Below are 15,352 nucleotides of genomic sequence, written 5' to 3'. Positions count from 1 at the left end.
TTATTTTTTTCCTAGCACTAGTGGTTTGTTCAAGTAGCCCAACCTAAACACTGCTTTACTGAGCTCCAAAATAAAACCATAATTCTATCATATTTTGTGGAAACTAGCCCGAAATTCACAAAAGGAATATGGACCCGCAACTGTATGCTGCCCCCATACAGTCTGCAGCAGGTGTGTGGAGGGGAGGGAGCAAATTAATGTGGTGCACCTGTCTCTCATTTGTAAATGCATATTTAATATGGTCACCAGTCACTGTACTATGAAGTTGCCAGTAGGCGTTCCTACTACTGGTTGCCATAGTAACATTTATCAGTGGGTGGCGCAACTAGAATTCCACTACTGACAACAAAGTTTTCTTGCCGCTAAAGTGAAACATTCTGAAGGGATACTGTTTGTATATAAAATTCACCAGTGTATAAATGCATCATATCTTACGAGATGTAGGAGAAGCAGTGTGTGCTCCATTACAGCCACCTATCTGCGGCGAAAGCTCAAGCGCTGATCTTTACTGTCTTCACTCCCATTGGTAGACACGGCACCAACTCACTCGAAATTTTCAGAAGGTTAAACTGTTCTCAACAGTTGCTGGACACACCCACAACTTGTCACCAACGGTCGCTGTCACTCATGTCCAGGAAGTCGCCAGCTCTCATTGAAAATGAATGGTCTATGGACGCTTTGTCGCTGTACGTGTGAACGTACTCTCACTCACTCAGTTAGCAGGGCAGAGGTGTGTGTATGTGTGTGAGTGAAAGCAGAGCTGAACTGACCTGAACTGAGCCACTGGTAAGCAACTGATTTTCTATGTGTGTGACAGTGGATCTGAACTGAACCAAATCAAAGTGAGCCACTGGAAATCAGCTGGTTTTTTGCTTCCCCAGTTTCCCTTCTGCTGTGTCCTTGTCTGTTTTGTGTCACAGATCCCATTTTGACTGGCAGCAACACTATGTTCCAGCTTCGTAGTAGTGTCGAGTGAACTTTTCTGATTGTTCTGGAATGAAACAAACCCAAAAAGAAAACCTAATAAAAAATTTTTTTTGGCATTTTCTCCCAAATTTTTTCCTACAAGCCAGCTCTCAACTATCATAGGACAGCTAACAACCAGGGAGGGTGAAGTCTAACTCATGCTTCCTCCAAGACACATGAAGCCAGACAAAGCCACCTTTTTGATGAAATGCTGCTCTGCTATCCACTCTCTTCTACCTACAATTAGCTAGTGTCACTGTGGTTGACATCCCTCCCTCCCAGAGAGCTCAACCAATTAGAGAGCTCGACTTCTTGGACTCCTGCCCACAGATAGCTGTGCCATTTTCAGGATTTGAACTCCAGACGATTGTGCAACTGCTTTTCTAGTGTGCTAGTTGGAAACCCCAGATGGCTGTTGTTGTCACCTATAAATAACAATTCCATGATTTGGACATAGTTCCCTAGCTCCCTCAGTCACAGCTTTCAAGGAGTCTGAAGAACAATTATGCACTGAAGTGAATTAGCTGATGAACTGTATGAAGTATAAGGGTTGAATAAAGTTATGTTCTGCAAATTGCTATTTGTTTTCTGTCATTTGTGAATAAAACAAAATACTTCTTATTCCCAGCAGCCCTGGAGTTTTTCAGTGATCCTGGCGGCATAGTGGTAAGTTTCACCTTTCAGTCTAGACCACTCGTATTACCAGTTTCAGCCCAAATACAGATACCTATAGATATATTTTGAACATTAATTCGACACAGATACAGATAGCATTGTGATACAGCCATAGAACATATACAAATCAAATGAGCAGCCAATTTTAATAATACAGTGCTGTGAAAAATTATTTGATTTGATTTTTTCTGTTTTTATGTATATCACATATTTTATTATTTTTAGCTTTTCAAAGAAATACAACATAAGACAAAGGAAACCTGAGTAAACACAAAATTCAGTTTTTATTATTTTATTTTTTATTGAAACAAACAAAAAAAAAGTTATCCAACACCTATCACCAATGTGAAAAATTAACTGTCCCTTAAACTTTAAATCTGGTTGTGCCAACTTTAGCAGCAATAACTGCAAGCGAACGCTTCTGATAACTGGAGATCAGTCTCTCATATCACTGTGATCTACTCTTCTTTGCAGAACTGCTTTAGTTCAGCCACACTGGAGGGTTTTCAAGAATGATCTCACAGTATCTCAACTGGACTAGGCCACTCCAAAACTTTAATTTTGCTTTTTTGAGCCATTCAGAGGTGGACTTACTCCTATGCTTTGGATCATTGTCTTGCTGCATAATCCAGTCGAGCTTGAGTTTCAATTTACGGACTGAAGACCAGACATTCTCCTTTAGGATTTTCTGGTATAGAGCAGAATTTATGTTTCCCTCAATTACTGCAAGTTGCCCAGACCCTGAAGCAGCAAAGCATCCCCACACCATCACACTTCCACCAATATGCTTGACCATAGGCATGATGTTCTTTTTGTGGAATTCTGTGTTTTGTTTATGCCAAATGTAATGGGACCCCTGTCTTCCAAACAGTTTCGCTTTCGACTCATAAGTCCACACAACATTCTCCCAAAAGGTTTAAAGATCATCAAGGTGCGTTTTGGCAAAATTTAGACAAGCCTTAATGTTCTTCTGGGTTAGCAGTGTTTTTCACCTTGCCACTCTTCCATGGATGCCATTTTTGCCCAGTGTCTTTTTGATAGTGGAGTCATGAACAGTGACCTTCATTGATTAAAGAGAGGTCTGTAGGTCCTTCGATGTTGTCCTTGTCTCTTTTGTGACTTGCTGGATGAGTACGTGCTGTGCTCTTGGAGGAATCGTGGAAGGTCAGACACTTCTGGAAACAAGACACAAGGAAAGTTCACTACTGTGCCGATTTTTTCCATTTGGAGATAATGGCTCTGACTGTGTTCCTTTGGAGTCCCAGAGCCTTTGAAATAGCTTTGTAACCCTTCCCAGATTGATGTATTTCAATCACCTTCTTCTTCATCATTTGTGGTATTTCTTTCAATTTTGGCATAGTGTGTTACTGGGTAAGACTTTTTAACCAACTTCATGCTGTTGAAAAAGATCTATTTAAGAGTTGATTTGATTGAACAGGATTTACAGTAATCAGACCTGGTTGCGTCTAATCCAGCTGAGCCCAATTATGAATGCAGTTTCATAGATTTGGGGAATTAGTAACTATGTGGCCAAATATTATTTTGTTATTTTCACACAGGCCCAGTTGATATTGGATAACTTTTTTGCTTCAATAGATACCATTACCATTTAATAACTGCATTTTGTTTAATTGTTTAATCAGGTTGCCTTTGTTTTATGTTAGATTTTTTTTTTTAAATATCTGAAACAATTAATTTTTTCACAGCACTGTAAGTGTAATTTCTCAAGGTCACAAAAAAAACATCTTTAGTATTTCAAATATTGCAAAAAGGGTTTTCATTTGGCAGATACTTTTATCCAAAGTCACTTACAGTTGAGCTGCATAGATGAGGGTTAAGAGCCAACAATGACAGCTTGGTGATAGCAGAATTGAACTCTCATTCTTCTAAACAGAAGTCCAGAGCTCTAAACTCTGAGCCACCACTGTTTTTTCACCAGTCTAGGTTTTCCTTTTTTCCTTTACTTGCTTAATGTCATTTGAAGCCAAATAAATTACACAACCAGTCCTTTGTAATAGGTGCAATTATTCAGAAGATGTGTATTTGTTTCCTTCTCCGGTTTGGCATTTAGAATACAATAAGGGTCTGTTTTGATGGATAACAGGGTTGCTAAGTTGTATACCTTTGGCAGACAGGCTATAATAGTAAAGATAATGATGTCTTCACTAAGTGCTGTGTTTGTGACAGTGAAAGATCTGCTGTTTCCATCAGCATCAGTTGTTCTTTTTTTCGAGGTGAGTACAGGGCTGTGTATGGGGGTGTGTGTTGTGATGTCAGATTTAAAATGGTGGCTCTTGTGGAATTCATTTGTAATTCATGGTAGGCGTTATCCTTTTTATATGTTGCTCGGTTGTAAATAAGCACTCCAATAACCTACTGAAGTACACACAGGTTTTTCTGTCAGAATATAAGGAAATTATGAATGCTTTATTTTCAATGTAGGCTTTTTTTAGTGATGCTTTAGTTTTATTGGAAATGTTGTGTCATATTGACGTGTCATGGATGTCTTACTTTGTCATTATTTGTCGTCATTTAATTATGTTGTGTTCACCATGCTAGTTTTTGCTAAGCATGCTCTGTTTTATGACAAATGTTATGACATACAGGGCAGTGGTGGCTTGGCAGTTAAGGCTCTGGGTTACTGATCAGAAGGTCACAGGTTCAAGCCCCAGCACTGCCAAGCTGCCACTGTTGGGCCCTTGAGCAAGGCCCTTAACCCTCTCTGCTCCAGGGGTGCCGTATCATGGCTGACACTGTGCTCTGACCCCAGTTTCCTGACAGGCTGGGGTATGTGAAGAAAACAATTTCACTGTGCTCTACTGTATATGTGACCAATAAAGACTCATTATGATTACTTCTTTCAAAAATGATAACATTTGGCAAAATGACATTGTACTGTAATTTCTCATAACAAGTCATGACTTCTATTATGCTAACTCTATGGCAGCATATAATTGGCTTGTCATGACATTTGTCCACACCTATATGTTAACAAATTGTTCAAAAAGTTACAAAATTATTTTTTTTAGTGACAAAGGTGACAAAACATCCTTTAAGTTTCTGATAGTGAAGGTCTGTCTCACTTATTCCATGGCTACTTAGCACTGTTTAAAAGACAGCGGTTTGTTTATGTTTTGCTTCGTCATAACTGAAACTAGCAAGCCTGTCATTGATAAATGAAATATTTAGTGTATATGTGCAATAATAGCAAATCATAAATAAGTGTCCTATGTTAAGGCAGTTTTCATAATGGACTCACTTAGCAAAAATGAGCATGAGACATAAGTTGCCATGGCATCAAACACTGTGATGCTAATAATAATAATAATTACCGGTAATGATGACATGACATTCACTGGACATGAAGTGTCATGGGAACGAATTTTATGACACTCTCTATAGTGTTAGCAAATGACTTGAGGTTTCTTTTTGAAAGAATAAGAGAAAAAATGGGTCAGTGTCTGTCCATGTGTCTAAGGAAACATAATAACATCCAGTACATCCAGACTTTATGTGCTTTATGTGTTTTAACAGTTATCAAAATCTCTTTATAAAATGTGTAGGCAGCACTGCAAATTTTGCTCAACAGGACCTGAATCTCATACCGTACACATGACCCCGCATGTACACAGTCCTACCTCCACACTACTTTTATAATACCATAATGATTATAATACCATGAATACCAAGCAGCACATAATGATGACAAAGCTTAGCAACAACTTGGCAGCACACCAAAAAAGACTGTGTGTGACTAGAGATGTAACGGTATGAAAATTTCATATCACTATTATCGTGACCAAAACTATCACAGTTATCAGTATTATCTCAGTATTGTTAAAATGTGCTGAAAATGTACAAAAAGTACTGATACACCCACTGAAATCATTTAAACATGTTTTATATTTGACTATAAAGTGATGGATGGATGGTCACAAGGCTTGCTGTGATAGTCGGTGTTCACGGCGTTACACGGTGTTCGGCCGCACACCAATTACATCACTTGCCCACCATGGCACCGCCCCCACTGTCGTTTTGCTTTTTTATAGTAATAAAAATCATTTAGTTCAGTTAGAGAACATAGCGGAAGGCAGTGACAGCGCTCGGGAGAATTGGAAACCTACCAAGAGGACCAAATCCGAAGTGTGGTCATATTTTGGATTTTAGAAAAATGCTGAGGGAAACTTAAAAGAAGATGCTTTGGTGCTTCGTGGGCGCTTTTACCTCTTTCCCCCTCGCTTTTAAATCGCTTATGAATGCCCGTGCGGCCGTGTGCATTTTGCTTTCGAATTAGCAGCAATTCGGGGACGGCAATTGGTTGAATGGTGGGTTCATTATTATTCTTAATGAAAAACACAACAACAACAAAACAGTACAATGACAAACTCGCTTATATTAAACCAAATCTTCCGCCATGGTCTTGTCAGCCAGCTCGCCTCACTCTTCCTGTCGGTCAGCTTGCTTCACTTTCGTCACGCGATAAATGAAATCTGACTCCTGCTGATCTGTGCTGCGACTCCGACTCATTCGACTCATGCTGAATAGAGCAGACGCGTTCAGTTTTTAATTGCGTGCGTCAGACTCATGCTGGGAGTGTCTGGACAGCATTTACCACGAGTTTTACAAATCACGATAATCATGCACGGTTTTAATAATAACTAAATGTGACGGTAATACTAACTGTCTGGGAATTTTATCGTGAAACTGATAAGAATTTCATCCCTGTGAGTGACGCAAGCACAACAAAAGCCCTGTGTTTATAACAAACTGAATCTGAAATATTTCATCAGGATGCATTTCACGATGCATTTAAATCACACACAACACTCCAGATCCAAATAATGCCATGTTTATTTACTTCATTTAATGCATGTCGAAATTTTTAAAGCATATGGATTTCCCAGGCTGAACAACAAACAGCTAAACAGAGCAAAGCAGTGGGAAATTGACAAATTAGCACTGCTAGTGCTAATTTGTTATGTATTATTGATCAACCTGCTAGTCCCTTATCTGCTACTCATAGCTAATCAGAGTTATCTGTGTTTACACTTCTTCTGCTATCTTTAATAATCCCTTCATGAAAATAAATTCTGTTGAATTCTTGAATCTGATTGGTCAGGTGTTGAATTTTCTATAACCACAGCTCTGAGATTAGTGCTTATATGGTGGATTATTCTTGTATGGAATAATAAAAAATTATTATTGATTTGGTGAAGCTTTCAGTAAGGAGCTGTTTAGTTAACATTTATGAGTCTCCATTGTTATTGTTTTTTTTAACAGACAGTAAGTTTTCCAAGTTTTGGAAGGTCTTCAGGACAGAGGACTCTGATTTGGTAACGTGACAAGCTGCAACAAGACATTGGTGAGCAATGTTCCAACTCATTTTTTTTTTCTTGTGTCCGAAATCTATTTCTACTGGTTAGACCCTGATACTCCATGAACTGCACAGATTTTGGCTGTTCTGAGGTTGCCTAGTTAGCATTAGTTGGCTAGCATGTAAAAACGACTCTCAGTTGCATTGCTATGCTAAGGTATAATGGGTGATTTTCATAGACGTTGAAAGTAGCTTGCTAAGCATTATTTGTGGTTGGCACTGAATTTGGGTGGCAACAGGACTGTCTCTTATTTGGCATGCATTGTTGATTTGGCTGTCAAAAAAATAAGAAAAAGTGTACCCGTGGCTGGTCTGAACAGTAATGCAATTATCTGTCAGTTAGTCCTGTTAACTAACACAATTTTGTGCCAGCGTTCTGAAGAGATTATTTTTTTCTGCATGGGACAGTCATCAGAATAGAAAATTGTTGATAAGGGAACAACTGTTTATAACATAAGGGAAAACAGGAAGTAATTTGTAACATTCCACAGCAAATGTACCTATAAATAGTTAAAAAGCATGACCTGCCATTCAAATAAATTAATAATGAATAAATGAATCAGCAATTGGGAAATTACTGTGGTATACAAGCACTAAAATACATTTCAGGACGTTCTGTTATAAGCAAATAAACACCTTTGAAGTAGTGATAGCTTCACATCAGGCTGCATCACACCACCCTGTTGTTGAATATTTTCCTATACCATCATGTCCCCAAATGATTTATTCCTTTACAATCTATTTCTCTACATCCATTCAGTATGGTTTTTTTTTTTTTTTTTTTTTTTTTTTTTTACCAAATGGGCCACACCAGTCCCAGAGGAAACCACCAAAATTGTTTGCTTGATGCATGCGGTTTTGCTTTTTTGTAGGCAATCACTGGAGATGCGACGATATTGGCTTTCTTTAACAACAGCTCTGAGTAAAAAATACCCAGTACACCTGCTCACATCTCTTCACCCTCCATCCCTTTATCTTGACTTGATTGCTTTCCTCTGGACTTGACCACTTCCCTCATTACCCGCAGGCTGGCAGCATCGCTGCTCCCTGACCTGTGAGATAGAGGGATTTTAAAGTGTCGGCAGCAGCAGACAGACATCTGATGGATGTAATCTAGAATCCGGCGATCTCAGGGGAAGTGGAGGGTCTCTGTCTAATGAAGTTGTGGACAGTAGAAATAGAGGCGGAGACCTAGGTGACGACCCAGTGCACCTCAGACACAAGGCACTGCAGTGCAGAAACAGCTACTAGTTGTGTGATGGGTTTCATTCTGACACCTGTCCTCAACTCTGTCTGAACATGTTAAAAGAAACAACATATAATACGTTATTATATGGAGAGAGAGAAAAAAATGACAGAGCATGCATGTGACATTTTGAGTAGACTATTAGTACTAAGGTACTGTCGCCTTTTCATGCCCAGCATTCTGTCATGAAATGAATATGCTCGTCACATCTCAAGCCATTGTTCTTATTCCCCTAGTTGCGTGGCTCACTGCAAGTGCAGTCAATGATCTTTTTGGTCTTTCGTCTAATTCTCAGATAGATAATATTCCTGGAATGTAATCAGAGAGCTGCCCATATTAATGATAATGAGAATATAATTCAGTGAGTGTGCTGTGGTCTGTCCCTGCCATAACTAATTATGTTGCTCACCAAGTGGAAATTTAATAATGGAATTTGAAACCACATCACAGGTTTGGGTGTTTAAATATGCTCAGAATAAATTCAATATACTTGATTTTCTCAGACAAATAGATTTCATTTGCTTTAATTATGGAATAAAACCTGTGTGCTCAGTGGCAATGATTTTGCATGTGCTTATCAGAAGCTGATAAAATAACATTTGGGATTTCTATGACTAGTAAATGAGAGTGTAGCCCTATTTCTCCGAATATACTTCATTCAAGTCTTGCAGAAAATTTATTAGTAATTTATTAAACCAAAGAGTCTATAAAGAATGAGCTCCAAATTTAGAAGAACAATTTATTTATCATTGTGTTTCTGTTACATCAAAGATTTTAACAGCTTCATGTCACATTAACATCGATTAGCCTGACATTGCATCTTCAACAACTGTTTATTTTCTCTATATCGCTCACATTTATCTTTATCCAGTATATTCCCAGCTCACCTAATGCAGTTAACTGCCTAAATTCACCATAAACAACTGCAACCATCAGTCAAGGCTTTCCCAAAATCGAGAAATTGTCACTACTGTGATCTGAGACATGTCTTGCAAGGACATAATAATAATAATAATAATAATAATAATAATAATAATAATGTACTCCATATTCATAGTGCCTTTTTAAAACGGAAGGTCACTGTACACAAATATACACCAAAAGAGAGTAAAATGATAGTAGGAAGGGAAGTGTTGGGGAAAATTAAAGGGAAGAATTGGAAGAACCCCCCCCCCCCCCCCCCACCACCACCACCACCACGACCACCATTTTCTCACAAAATCACCTGCCACTCACCAACATCCATTTCTCCCCTATCACACAACATTGGATGGTGAAGGCTAACACATGCTTCCTGCAATACACACGTCACACACTTTGGAAAGCGTTATCTGCCCTCTTCCTTATATATGAACTGACAGAGCCTATCATAGGCTAGTGTTGCCATGATTAACAGGGGAGAGAGAGTACACCATCCCTTCCACCCAGAGAGCACAGCCAATTTGGACTCCCAGTCATGGATAGCTGTGGCATTGTGAAATTCGAACTCGCAATCTCCTGATGATTGGGCGTACATACTGAAAAGGTATGTTTCAAATTGACTAAGAAAGAAGTGCTGTCACAAAGGTCCTGGTGGACGGCATTCCAAAGTTTGGGGATTATGGCACTAAAAGATCTGCCCCCTCACTGATGTCAGTCTGGTCTAGTGAGAAGTAGGAATGTAATGTGTTCTAAACATTTTGTGGAGTAAGGAAATGCCAAAGTAGAGGGAATTATAGTAATCTAAGCATGAGGTTATGAAGGCATGAACCAGGGTTTCGGCATCTTTCAAACTAATCAAGTCAGACAATATTATGCCCAGATAAAAACACAATTCTGAATGACCTAATATGTGGTTCAGACGATACCTAGAATGAGAACATTTGTAGAAGGAACGAATTAACAATGAATAAAGATGGTGAAAAGTAATACTCACGCTCATACCAAACCATGAGAAAGTAGTTTAAGTGAGTATGAGTGTGAGTATTACTTTTCACCACCTTTCATTCAATATCTCTCCTGTTCTTCAGGTGAAACTGGATTACAGCATGTTAGTGATTGTTCTTATTCTCCACCTTTAATACTCAGCTCAAATTCTGTATCAAATTCAGCAGGAAGGTAAAAGGTATTTAAAATTACAATAAATTCAGCAGAAAATACATTTTTCGCGTTGGAGCCCGGTTAAAGACAATTTAATATTTAACCGCAGTTGGAATTGATCTTCTTCAGATATAATATTACAGAATTAATCGTCTCCGTTAGCAATAGGATGTGCTTTTAAACCACATAAAAAAGCACTTTGTCTTTATCCTGTTTAGGGCCACAGTGGATTAGTGTTTGTGGAAACACTTGGCATGGGGCAGAAATACAACTAGAATGGGACGCCACTCCATTGCAGGGGACGATGCACACACTTTCATATACTCATTCACCTCTAGGGGCAATTTAGAGTCACCAATCTACTTACCAGCATGTTTTTGGAAGGTGGAGAGGCCAATGAAATCCGAGAACCCAAAGAAAGCCCGTATGGACATAGAACATGAGAAACTCCAGATAGTGGTAATACTGCGGGCAGAAATGTCTATTTGATGAGAGAAGTCCGAGAACTACTAGATGTTTTATTGTTTTTGTTTTTTTGTTTTGTTTTTGCACCATTCTGTGTAAACTCAATAGACTGTCTGCATGAAAATCGTAGCAGTTTCTGAAATACTCTAACCAGCCCATCTGACACCAACAACCATGACATGGTCAAAGACACTGAGATGTACCTGAAGCTCTTGACCTGTATTTGTATGAGTTTATGAATTACCTTACGGCCAGATGACTGGCTGATTAGATAAACACATGAATGTGCAAGTATACAGGAGTTCTGGAATGCAGGTGTGTGGCCAGTGGGTTTATATTGTTGTTAACATGATCTACTGGAAAAATACATTTCACTAGTATTATTACCTACTGGGCATTTACTTTGTTGAAACATATCAATGATTACATGTATATTTATTTTAAAAAAGAAAGAAAGAAAGAAAGAAAGAAACAGAATTACTGAAGTATTACAGTGTTAGATATTGATATGGTTCATTTGGCTGGTTATTATCAAAGATGTACATACTGCGTCTATAAAATGCTCTTGCGTAATGCTCCTTCGATCAGATAAAAACTGGCAGTGCTCGCCGGCAGTAATGCTAATTTGATTGTGTTTCATATTGATTTCTTCACCTTGAATAAGACATTGCTTGGAAGTGAAGAAAGTGCCCCTGACATGACCTATAGTTTTCACTTGCTGTCTTAGCTTTAATGTTAATGGTTGTACGCATCAGACCTGGGCTTTGATTCTTAAGCTTGTGTGTGTGTGTGGCATTTACCGTGAGGATAAGGGAATTAGAAATCAGCCTCATTTTCCATTAAACTAACTGCATTGAAGAATGACTCAGATTACTTGGAAAGATGAGGAAGAAGGCTATAAACAGCTTATATATTTTATAATGTAGAACCATGTAATGTAAATGAATTTTGCATGATTCAAAATTTAAAGGATTTTTTCAAATTACAATGAAAAAGTTTAATTACAATTATTACAGTTAAGTGTAGGTTTCATTAAATCATCATTCATACATCTTCAGCATAATTTATCTGGTGGATTGCCTCACAGCTCCAAGGGTCCTGCTTTAATCCTGAGCTTGGGTTACACACCATCTGTGTGGAATTTTGCATGTTCTCCCTGTAGGTTTCCTCCTTCCCTCTCCAGTTTCCTCCCACTTAAGAACATGCTAGTAGGTGGATTGGCAACTCTAAATTGCCAATGTGTGAAAGCGTGTGTGCATGGTGCCCATCCAGGGTGTATTCTTGCCTCATGCCCAGTGTTCTTATAATAGGCTCTAGATCCACAATCCCCTGACCAGGACAAAACACTTACCTGAAGATGAATAAATGTTATGTTTTAATGTTTATAAAGTAAAATGTCGTACAAAAATCTTTAATCACTCATTAAGAATGCAAGTATACACTATTTTTTTTAAAAGTTCAAGTCTAGGTCCCTAAGGGTTTTTGGTTGACCTTTTAGGAGAACCAAAGAACTATTTCCCTAGGAAACTAAGAATCCTTCACCTTTAACTATACAAAGTGCCCTTGAAGAATCCTTGAAGAATCATATGTATTACTATGTAAATTGGTATGTAAAATGGCTCCATGTTCTCCTGCCATCACAACCCCACCCTAGATGATCTGTGGTGTACTGTGCTATCACCAACAAGTGAAGAGCCTCACTGGGGAAATCGCAACCTAGTCAATAGAGTAAATGACTGAAATGAGTAAATGTCTAGGAATAGGCTTAGCAATCTATTAATTTATCTAATAGAAAATATTAGTTATTTTTACTTGCTAAAATTCTATATTTTATATATATTAAGGTAAACAAACCTTTAGTAAGCATGCAAAAAAGCTGGTGCTAAAGAAATGATTATATAAAGGACTAGCATAAAACATTTTGTGTGTCTCATCAACTGTTTATTTTCTCTTTTAGTTCATCATTCCAAATTTCCAGAACACATGCCATTTTCGCAGCCACTTCAGCTCTCTCCTAGGGTTCAGGTTTGCTCCTTGTGGCTCAATTAAGCAGCTAACATCTACAAAAAAAAAAAAGCTTGCATCCTAAAATACATGGCACGTTTGGTTCACTTTGTACAGCTGATTCAGGATCGATTTCTTGCTGCAATGAAACTGGGCCAGATTTTGATTCGAAGCAGACCAAAACCACCTCGAATGGTGTCAGACCAGTTGAAACTCAAGTAAAAAAAAAACCTACCAGGGTTTGATTCAAATGGACTAGTGAAAGCACCTTGACAGATCCTCTCCTCTCACTCATCACACTACAGAATAACTAAGGATATGCTCAGCCTGACACACACAGATGAAACCATATGAAGCACTCTGACCCTCACCAAATGAGTCGATACATGTGTTTGCATGCATTCAAAATTTCATTCAGTCATGACAGCCCCCACAGAGGCTCATGCTTTCTCTCTCACATACACACACACTATTAGAAACGGCCTTGGTGCCATATGCTGACCTCCCTCACACACGAGGTGTGCTGTCTCCTGAGGGAAATCAGTCACAACGCTGGCCAGGGCTCCTTCTGAAGCAGCTGTTCAGCCTGATGATCTTTAAACAAGAGATCGGAATGGCTCTAACTGTCCCTGTGACCCCAAACCACCTCCCACACCCGAACCCCCATGGCTCTGCTCTGTACTCCAGCCTGACATCCTACAGTGCGGCACGCTGAGCAGCTTACTGAATGTTAAACCCTGTGTTCTCGTAGGGCCTTATTAATCATACAGAGTGAGAACTCATCCTGTTGCTTTCTCTGCTGGTTGCCTACCACTGTCCTTGACATTTATGCACACAGGAAGTCTGACAAACGCAGTCAGAAATATTGTGTGGGTTTGTCAGAGTGTGTGCCAGGTATTCTAAAGCAGTTTGCTTTTGAAGTTGTTAGTCATTTCATAAATTACTATATAACATGTAGCAAAGCAAGAGCACATGTTACATACTGACCACATATCCTCAGGACAGTGGTGGAGTTTTCAAACACTGTCTACAGTATTGTATTACATTCGTCTAGTATGTCATGTGTTTCCATGCTAATCTGCCCAAGAAGATAGTACGAGGCCTTGCGTGTAGCATGCAAGCAATTTTCACAGTAATTAGTGCATTCTTTTATTTCATTATCTTAGTTATCTTTATAAGCTATGTATAGCTACCAGTGTTTCTCAACAGAAGAAAAAACAAACAAACAAAAAAAACAATAAAAGGCAAGACAGTGTGCATTCTCACAAGCGGCAAACTACAAGTGACACGAGCAAATTGTCACTTGCTAGTGTGAACGTAGGGTGAACCCAGGAATGATGCTTAAGTTCACTTACTAACTTACTTACTAAAGTGATCTTTCTTCATTTAACGACTCTAGCTCATTCCTTCCAGCTTGTAGTAACAGACAATGAAATCCCCCAAAAAAATACATCATGGTTACTTCATGGTTATTGCGAATGTATTACAAGTTGGTAAACGTATCAGAATGCCTTTTGATTGTAAAAATAAAAAACTGAATCCCAAAAGCGAAGCAAGAGGAAAGAGAAAGAATTGGAATAGGCAAACAAATTCGACAACAAACTGTTTCTTTTAATGCTCCTACTAGTAACTAGTTAGCTAACAACTACAGCTGGTGCGATATTGATCGACCTTGTTGTAGCATATGTAAATGCCACTACACACTTGGCATGAAGTCACTCATTTAGGACTAGCAGCTATCTTTCATATCCTATCTAAATTAGGTAGCCAGATAGATTAGGATTATTGCATTCTTTGAGATAAGAGTGCAGTGGGTGCAATTGCCATTATTTGTGCCTGTGTTAATGACTCAATGGCCATGCTTGTTTTCGGCTTTGGCATAATAGTGTTGGAGGTTAAACAGTTATAGACCTGACTACAGGTCACAACAGGGTTAGGTTCCTTACTGTTTACAAAATATTACAGGTGTGGAAATGTTCACACCCAAAACTTTACTTGTAAAGGCAGTGTGAGATGGGCCACCTGTGACAACGTTCCACCACTGACTGAGAGTATGGTATGAATACATTTGCAAGTGTCCATCTACTAAGAAAAATAGCTCAAATGAAACCTTTAAGGTGTCCTACACGGACGGTTCCTGTTATTAACGGTTATTTTAACGCACATCAGCTCTGAGCACCGCAAACATCCATTAGCATAGGGCTAAAACAGTATAAGAACTCCCACAAGTGTTGTTTCCTCAGAATTAAAGGAAGCTATTATGAATGCAGCAGCAGCAGAAGACAAAATCACTTTCAGCCCATGTAAGAGCTTTTACATAACAGATAATGGAGCACTAACCAACCAAAGAAACTAAACCTCCATGTGGGGGGGAAGCTGTTTCTCTGTCATTCATAATTCACGGGTTGCACTCTGAATAACAGCCTTTGAGGAATAGTTTGACATCCCAGATGAATAATTAAAAGGTGCCCTTTCGCCCATTAAAAGAGACAGACAGATAGCATTTCCAAGTCTGATTGGCCAAACACCGGTCTCTGAAGGCT

At 38.8% G+C, this 15,352-nt stretch overlaps 1 protein-coding gene across 3 annotated transcripts in view; it reads right to left on the bottom strand.

The window, feature by feature from the left end:
* Positions 1 to 15,352, bottom strand: part of si:ch211-269c21.2 (carbohydrate sulfotransferase 8) — an 81,055-nt gene that overhangs the window by 42,608 nt on the left and 23,095 nt on the right. The window contains exon 2 of one of the 3 annotated variants that reach the window (XR_001813454.3): positions 5,449 to 8,308. The exons of the other annotated variants lie outside the window; for them this stretch is intronic. The gene's annotated coding sequence lies outside the window, so the exon portion shown is untranslated. Of the gene's footprint in view, positions 1 to 5,448; positions 8,309 to 15,352 lie in introns of those variants that run through there. 3 annotated transcript variants of the gene reach the window in all.

This window comes from Ictalurus punctatus, chromosome 8 (assembly GCF_001660625.3).
Source record: "Ictalurus punctatus breed USDA103 chromosome 8, Coco_2.0, whole genome shotgun sequence".
Lineage (NCBI taxonomy): Eukaryota > Metazoa > Chordata > Actinopteri > Siluriformes > Ictaluridae > Ictalurus > Ictalurus punctatus.
This window is presented reverse-complemented; position numbering and strand designations above follow the sequence as displayed.